A 9158-nucleotide genomic window follows, 5' to 3' on the forward strand; every position below is an offset into this window, starting at 1 on the left:
GGAGAACTGGACTTGGCAATCAACTCACGTATATCATATCAACCTCGGCGACTTGATTGTTTTCCTTCCGTTTTTCTCCACCTCCACGTTGAGATCCAGTCGACAGTCGCGCTACCTTTCTCCCTCCGCCTCGAAAAAAATCTGAATTTTATCGAGAGAGAAGGGATACGATTTTGTGGACACATGGAAAAGCATATATTGACAGGCTGTGAGATGTACATCCATTACTATTCCAGGTTCTCTACTAGGCGCAGGTTTTAGATAGAAGACAATGGTGTTGTGATACATATGTATGTACAAACCTTAACAAATGAAGGGTGACAAGGAAGGATCGTCCTGTGCTGCACGATGCATCCCACACACTTCTTTCAACGTCGCTCCTCATATTTCGTTTGAGTAAGCCCACACCTCATGAATTTTTAAACATCAAACATCAACAAAGATTTTCTTTGAAAAGCAGGCTGAATATGCATGAAGGGAAGAAACTGGTAAACAACATTCTTGAATATTTAATGACAATTTAAAGACTCGAATTTGATTCTTGGTTGAAAGCGAATGGGCTAATCTCCAAACCTCGCAACTCTCAAACTTTTCCAACATTTACTTTCCATGTGTTACTGCCCTTCCGATTAAAATACCTAGTAGCACGATGTTAAATCGAGTGAATACAGACATTACAATTTAGATTATTTGTTAGCCAACTACTTTTTGCTATTTATACTTTTTTGTAAAAGTCATGAAAGTTGGAAAACATACGAAATGAAGGCGGAAGAGAGTAATGAGAGAAGATAACAATGTTCACCCACCTTTGATCTGATCTCGATGAGGAAAACATGTATCAAAAACATTTTTGTGTACTAAGTTTGTTATGCCATTTTAAGATTTATGTATGTATTTGCCTCTGAGATGGCAATAATGCTTTTATTTCGCGTTGGTTTGGCATGAAATGGGTGGAAACTGTGGCAAGTATTTGCCAGACACTCCTACACATAAAGTCGCCCAAAGTCTGTGTTTGCACTGATGCTGGTCGTGCCCAGTGCAAAGGATTATCACGTTGTCTTCTAACTTTCTCTACTGTCAGAGCCCGAGGCACCTCACATCCACCACCGCAATCTCATCAAGTCAAAAATGAGGTGAATATATGGGATGGACGAGAGATTGAATGAAACCACCTCCAGCATTTCTTTACTCCTCGAACTACACATCCACAACTAATGCAAACCTAATGTGAATCTAAACAGCTTCTATTCAATGTTTTACGACTTGCTTGAATATACCAATCCCTAAACCCATGCAGGATTCTGAGAAGCCATTGAAGAAACTGACATTATCGTCCGCACCATTAAAAAAAATAAATAACGCATGAAGAAAAAAAACAGAAAGAAAGTCACCAGTCGTATGTTACAGAGTAAATAAAGACATAAATAAATGCATCACTAGAGACATAGGTAAACGAATTGCGGCGCTGATGCATATGTGCATAAACATTCCTGGTAAATCTACTTATTTAACGTTGAACTTTCACTTGATATTATTTCATAAATATTTTTAAATTTAAAACAACGCCCAGTCATACTTATGTATTACGTGTATACTTATAAATTAAGGATTTCTTCGGTTGACATGCTTGTGATGGATTTCACACGAGTACATACATGTAAATATGCAAGCATAGGCAACATTTGAGTGGATTTGTGAGGTGGACAGCGCCTTGCACGTATATAGTTGTAGGCTCCTGTCCGACGGACGACTCGAGATAAATTATCAACATGTAATCCAGGAGCAGACGAGCATTGCAATATTTCAGATTCAGGTATGGATGGATGCTTATCTGTGGCTGCTACTACCAACGACTGTGCAGGGCTCTGTGCAGGATGGATGGAAGTATTAGTGTGTAGGAAGTGAGTGGAAAGGAGGAAGGAGTTCAGCTCAACGCCATAAATTTTACATGACCCCAACGAGGCGGGCAGGTGGTATCGAGTATCTCTCCTCATCTCTGGGAATCAATATACTGTAATCCCAATCATATTTTCTATTCCCATCACACCTAATCTGGCAAATATGAGTTCACCTCTCGTTTACTTTCGCATTCCTACTCCACGCCAGCCCTGTGTTTCACTGTTAATGTGGATTCTTTTTATTGACCATGATAACTGGACATTGATAAACTGATCTCAACCCTTGAAATAAGCATTTTCAGTGTGCACGCATACCTCAACTGTGTTTACTCGCCTGCAATATCAGCAGCTAGACTACGCGATTATTTCATCATTTGGACCATGCATATGAAAATTGACTTTTAAATTCTGACGAGGGACGGACAAAATATATTTTATGATGGCCACGGGGTCTCGACACCATAATATTATGCACTTATATCCCGTTGTTAAAATAATAATACCCAACATTCCCTTATTTAAAAACTTAAAACTATTTAATATGATGATGCACAACCGGTGGTGCATGTGACAAAATTTTTGGTAAAAACAAAAATGCTAAAAATAAATATCTGTACAGCCCACGTTTCCAGCTCTGAAAACCTTGGAAGTCTTGACGTGACTTGTGGGTAGGTAGTGGGTGGAGTATGGGGGCTGGAAACTCAGAATCAAAAGTTGTCGAGAGATCCTTGAGGGCAAAATATTGATAGAGGAAAATGCCAATTTATATAATGGAATAAACATAGACTAAAAATCTCGACCTCTGTTGATTTCATTTCCATTCTCAATTCTTTGATTTTGTCAACCATGAACTGCTGGAGAGCAGTATTCAAACAAAAACACAACCCATTATCCACGAGCGATGATGCAAAGCAACAAAATAATACGTATTTTATTCTCCTATAAAAAAAGTCACTCGGGGCGAACGCCAACTTCATTTGTTTTGGAGTGAGTGAGCTTTCACTTTTGAGCTGTCGAGGATTTAGTTTGCGACTTTGAAGTTTGACAAACTGTTCAGTTTATGGCCTGCGAATTCATGTATGTACAAGGGTAAACAGTAGATGTTGGCTGATTCCCTTGACTTGGGCCAGATTCTGTCATCGTCTCACTCAACAGGTTGTTAATACTGAAGATTATCATGGTCAGTCCTGCGATACATATGTTCGTAACGAGGAATTGGTGTTCCAATTAGGTGAATATAAGCAAATACCTAATACAGTATAACGAACAAATTTTCAAAATTACATACGAATTTACATTTGTGTATCTGTGATGATTTAGTCCCAAATGTAAAATCGTCAGTCCTAATCAAGGACATCATCTTCCTTCGCGTAGACTTAAATCCAATTGCAAATTTTGTGAGTTGTAAAGAAGTGAAGCATACACGAGGCCAGGAGGAGAGAAAGTCAGCTTAGTTTAAACGAGCTGACATTGCCGTTGACAATTCCATGGGTGATCAAATAAAGCAGTTGGAACCGCCTAACCAGCAATAAGTGTACGTACTCACGAGAAAAGTTGGATTTAGGGCCAATATTTTATATTCCTAGACAGAGTTGTAACTTGTAACTGCTCTTATCCGAGTTTGTGACAGTTTCTACTTTCACATTGTTCACAACTGGCAACTAACTTGTCCAACCAACTTTCTCTCTTGGTTATAAATGGGACCACATAAAATGGGGTTGGATCTATGAATGGTGATCATATAAACCGGGTTCTTCTGGTTCCGTAATCTGTTTTCTGAGCAAAAGTCTACTTCACCTGTTCGGCGCCACTTTCACTATATTGCTCTTCACTGATTACCTCCTTCCCAAACCGGGACAGTTTCATGTCCCATGTTTTCTCCGTAATGCTGATAACATGAGTAAATACAAGAGTTTATTGGATTAGAGTGGCCACAGGTTGTGGCGGCAGTTATCAGTGCCAGAGTTGAAATGGTTGGAAAAAGTGTAATTTGTCCAAAAGAGTGGAATGATATGTGTACACCACACGAGAATGATTATATCCAGAAATTTAACGACATTGTAACTATAAAACTACGACCACTTTCCATTTCCAAACGTAATTGAACATAATAACGAGTTCAGCTTAAAGGTTAGTCATAAATCCTTCATAATGTGGGGTAAGCTTTCTCCGACACACACTCACAAACATATATTTGTTCGTACATATGTATGTATGTGCAAGGCCTGAGTACTGAATATATTGCTCCTGCTCCGCACTCTGCTAGAGTCTTATTGAGTACGACTACTGACTGACTGATGACACTTGGAGAATTACTCTTATTTTATGTTGCCTCCACTGTATTTACATGGACATTAATACCTCGTCTTCTCCGAACAACAGGGAAATTACAATAACGAAATGCATTAAAATGTCGTTTGCTTCATAAACTTTATTGTTTCGGTTGGAAATTAAGCTTACCTTCAGTTGTTCTCCAGTTAGCTTCTTTGCTACGATGGGTTTTAGCATGCGATTTGATAGGCGGCCAAGTCGGTGAGTGATTCAAAGAGTTTTGCACTTTGTATTTTGTCACCTCTCGTCTCAAATCAGAGTTCAGAAGCAAGAGGAGCAATAGTTTTTTTTCTCGGTATACGACACAATAATGTTTGATGATACACGATCAGCCAAAAAAGGAATTCGGAGAAAATTTAAAATTATTCAAGTCCCAAGTTTCATCATTCGTGCACAATACATGATTAATTTTATTGTTTTATCAAAGCTCGCAAGTTTTTGATTTCAGAAATGAAAGCCAACAATGGAGCAGACAACATAGGAAAACGGTAAGTATTTAGGAAGTGAGTCCCTACAATAGGTCAGGATGGACTTTCTCCTGGCTGTATACTCAAACACAATGTGCGATTTTCTGACACACAAGTTCAATATTCCACCTCGAGTCAAACGGATTTCAATACCCTGCCTGCCTCCAAATAATGAAGAAACTTGAGCTCATTATATTTCACCAAAGATTTACTTAGGAGGGGAGGTTGTGTACTATCAACTCCCGGATCTCGATGCCCTTTGGATATTTTGTAGTGTCCCATGAATGTACAACAACCCTAAAGTGGTTTGATTCCATGGCCACATTTGCGCCCGCCACACCCACTCAAAGGTGCCCAAAAATCGCTTTCACTCCAGCTTTCACTCATTCAAAACCACGCCAAAAATCCAATTTTACTCCGATTTTGAAATTTCTTTCACCATTATACTCCCAGATAGTTGCTTTCTTATTTCCAACATCAAATTCAACTTTTTTGATGATTACTTCGCAGGCATAATTTGTTTTGTTGATTACTACAACAATGCTCATTCAGAATTTTAAATTTTAAAATTACTAAGAATTTCAAAAAGTTGAGTTTGATGTTGGAAATAAGAAAGCAACTATCTGGGAGTATAATGGTGAAAGAAATTTCAAAATCGGAGTAAAATTGGATTTTTGGCGTGGTTTTGAATGAGTGAAAGCTGGAGTGAAAGCGATTTTTGGGCACCTTTGAGTGGGTGTGGCGGGCGCAAATGTGGCCATGGAATCAAACCACTTTAGGGTTGTTGTACATTCATGGGACACTATAAAATATCCAAAGGGCATCGAGATCCGGGAGTTGATAGTACACAACCTCCCCTCCTTAGTTCCTCTTGTTGAATTTATTTTCAATATGCTGTTGAACAATGAAAATGAAAATACAAGATTTTCGTTGTCTTGAGTTTGCTCTCTCTTTGTGCTGTGTTTAGTCACTGTCGGAGTGCACATACGTATCTTTTCATGCAGACGAGACCTAGCAGAAAGAGCGGTGGACGAAAAGAGAGGACAAGAACAAGGGACAAGTTCTCGTTAAGCTGTGAGCCTGTTGGACTCGTGTTAACCTAACCTAAACCCTTTTTCTCTCTGTCTTCGTCGTCTTACAATTCTTGTTTTGTTCACTATTGTCGTCCTCCCCCACTTGGAAACTGTTGTTGTTGTTTGTTGGACCTCTGCTGGTTCCTAGCGTGCTGGTCTTAAAGGGGAGCAATGGGATGAGTGAATAAATGTTGCAATATGTCAACGAGGACAGGAAGTACTGAGGCGAACATAATCTACTCGTAGACAAGTGGTTGGTCAAAGTGAAAGTATGCTGGATTCAGAAGATTGAAGATTCGTAGTTTACGTTAGTTTAGTCTATAGTTGAGTAAAATTGCTTAATTTCTCAAACTTACGTTCAAGTCGATTTTGTCAAGTGGATAATAATGCAGAATGGCACTTCTTATCACATGACACTGGCTGACTCCGATTGTGACTCTGGCCTCCGAGCTGGAAAGTTGTGGTCAGGAAGAGGAGAAATGGAGGGAGGAGGATTCAGCACAACAATATCAAATCAACAACAAAGAGTTGATGCTCAACAAAGAATAAAACTATTCGTCTAATGGTTACTTGGTGGATTGGAATTGGGAACGGCCGCAAATGGAAGTACGTACATTGGAGACACGCAAAACTCTTGTTTGTTACTTTACTTTACAACGTCTTGTGGTTTATACAGATAAATTTTCAGTGTTCCACACGCCGAGTTCATGTTCACTAATAGGCACCCTTTCACCTATTGCTTGAATCCGACGACTTCAGCCAGCGCAAATAGAGATAAGCAGTGGTCTGGTGAGTGATTGCTCCTGCTTTGATCGCCTCGTATAGGCGAAAGTAACGAGTAAGTAGTAAGCACAGAAGGAGGGAGAGAAAATGACGCTGTTATTATTATTATGTTGGATTCAGTTTGATGGTTCGTTTGGTCTTGGTCCACTCCTACACTTATTGCATTATTATTACGGACTCTTCTGACTGAGAATCACCAAGCAATCAAATGAAAAGCAGGGTTATCAAAATATTTCTACTTGGGTGACTCTCCTTCACTTGAGTCACCCGACCAACCCTTGGAAATATTCATCACTTCATACGTACATAGGTATGCATTAGCATGTATGAACATACATACGTACGTAGGTACCTATATTTTATAGTACTTTGTCCGGAACGCCCTCGCAAAACAATTCATGAACTATTGTAGCGCAATTTGATGTAACTAAAAACTCCATAAAAATTGTCAAGTGCTCGATCAATTGTTCCGAGTTGATGGGTTTGCGATATTATTAGGAACAAAGTTGTTGGAGGAGGAGACACTTTAAAAAAGTTTGTTGATGTAAGCTCATTTCACTCAGGAGTGTTCGTGGAGGGAAGGAATATGTAGAAAGCTGTGTTGGTGCAGAGAGCAGAAAGTCGACGACGAGTTTTCACAATGATTCCTCTTCTACTTCTTCGTCTTCCGTTAACTTTCATCCGCCTCCAACTCGGCTTTGCTCAAGTAGTGCTCGCCCATTCTCAAATATGCATGTAACTCAACAAAGCTGTCAGTCTATATATTTATGCTCCTTTTTTGGTCTGGTTTGGTTCAAGTATTTCTCAGTTGATCGATCACTTTTTTATGTGAGTATTTTTTACAAAGTACTTGTTTATCAGTGAGTATTGAATATTATTAGACAAATATTTGTTCTGTTTTCTGTTTGTCAAATGTAAAAAGCTTTCTCTTGTTTGCGACGAGTTAGAAAAATACAGAGTTCATACTCTTCCACAAGTTTGCATGTCCTGCGACTAATGGAAATGAGAACAGAACAGTGAATAAAACTTTAAAAGTACAAATTGTAAGTTATGAATTTGTGAATTATTAAGGATTAGCTTTTGCGGAAAAAATCTGGAAGTTTTGTGCCCTCTCGGTAAATAAATCCTATAAAATAATGAGATGGATCTCTTTCCTCACGATGATTACTCGAGAAAAGAAGCAAAAAAACTTTGGATTAGATCAGTCACAGAGTTGTTAAAAGTCGAAGTTGACATGATTTCCATCCCCAAAGTCGGTTCGTACACATATATTGGTTTCCTTATTTACTTTTTATCTGATAAAGGACGAAATATTATTAGTATTAGTAACAACACGTTGAGACTCCTGTCACGCAGTGGTGTTCAGTGAAGAAAATTGCTCAACACACCAGGACTAACCCGTTTCCTCACGTTGTTGGTCTGGAGGAAAGCTGGGTAGAAAACTACGCGACTTGCTGCACGAAATGTGGAAGTGTGTGCTCACGGAGAGAAAGTTGCCGAGTTACTGCTACTCCTGGCTGAGGAGGAGACCAGGGCAAGGTGAGCAATTGGTCGAACCTTCTCCACTTCTGCTCCTGCTGCTTCTCGGCTTAGAACCACATTTTGTACAATAAATGCACGAATCAGACTTGCCCATGATTGACTGTTCCCAACAACGCTGAGGTCCAAACTGAAGCCTTCTTTTCTCACGGCACTGCTTGACCATACATTTGGACAACCTCCTCCTTCTCTCTCCCTTTTCAGTTGTATGTACATTTGTTCATGTCCATATGGCTCAACTGGATGGGATGATTATCTTTGAACGTGAATAAAGAATCATTCAAGGTTGATTATCTTGTATGAATTCTCCTTTATCCATCATGGTTGAATAGGACTGCAAAAATTATTACATCAGAAAGCTTGCAAGATCTAAGAGGAGAAACAAAAAATCCTTTTCTTTCGACCGAAATTATCCAGATCGACTGTGTTAGCTCTGGGAAGATCTTATATAAGGACGAGGTTAGGAGAAAATGAGAATGGGCAAGTCAACGAAAGGACGAGCACTAGAGGGAAAAGTGCCATATACAAATGTATAGCTCACAAAATGCCGGCTGGTTTAGTTGATGAAAGGGAAAAAAAGTCTGCCTGAGGACGTCTCTGACCCACCGCCATGTACGCATCCTGGATGACAAGGAACTTTTCACTTTTTCTATGAGACTCTGGCTAGGTGTAAATTTCGTCGTTCTCGCTCAAACTCTGCTCTTGTCACGAGAGAGAACGGACGACAGACAAACAACAATTTCATCCTCATCCTCCCTTGACTCGAAAACGGTGGTAGTACATTTTTGTAACCTGGAAATTATATTTGACTTTGACTCAAAAGACGAAATAAAGTTGGGTGAAAGCACTGCAAAATTGTATGTAAAGTATTAGAGAATTGGGGCTGACGGGAGATGTGTGACTTGCGAGTGACTTTATCTCTATTTGTTTGGGCAACTAACTCGCTGTCTCCAGGTTGTAATCCTTTAGTCCTCACTCCTTCAGAGTCATGAGTCCCTAGCTCCTTGAATTTTTACCATGTTTTCTATTCCCGTGTAGGGACGTTGCACCTGCCAAATCTTCAACTC

The 9158-nt window shown here is 39.5% G+C and overlaps 1 protein-coding gene across 15 annotated transcripts in view; it reads right to left on the bottom strand.

Annotated features, from left to right (window-relative positions):
• The window catches only part of LOC110845897 (voltage-dependent calcium channel type A subunit alpha-1), a 59338-nt gene extending 52528 nt beyond the window's left edge, over positions 1–6810 (bottom strand). For 5 of the 15 annotated variants that reach the window (XM_035850405.1, XM_035850404.1, XM_035850406.1 and 2 more), the window contains exon 1: positions 4359–4860. The gene's annotated coding sequence lies outside the window, so the exon portion shown is untranslated. Of the gene's footprint in view, positions 1–4358; positions 4863–6125 lie in introns of those variants that run through there. The other 10 variants (XM_035850408.1, XM_035850401.1, XM_035850403.1 and 7 more) reach the window with 6 other exon arrangements.
• Between the last annotated feature and the right edge of the window lie 2348 nt (positions 6811–9158).

The sequence above is a fragment of the Folsomia candida genome, unplaced genomic scaffold (genome assembly GCF_002217175.1).
Source record: "Folsomia candida strain VU population unplaced genomic scaffold, ASM221717v1 Fcan01_Sc003, whole genome shotgun sequence".
Classification (NCBI taxonomy): Eukaryota; Metazoa; Arthropoda; class Collembola; order Entomobryomorpha; family Isotomidae; genus Folsomia; species Folsomia candida.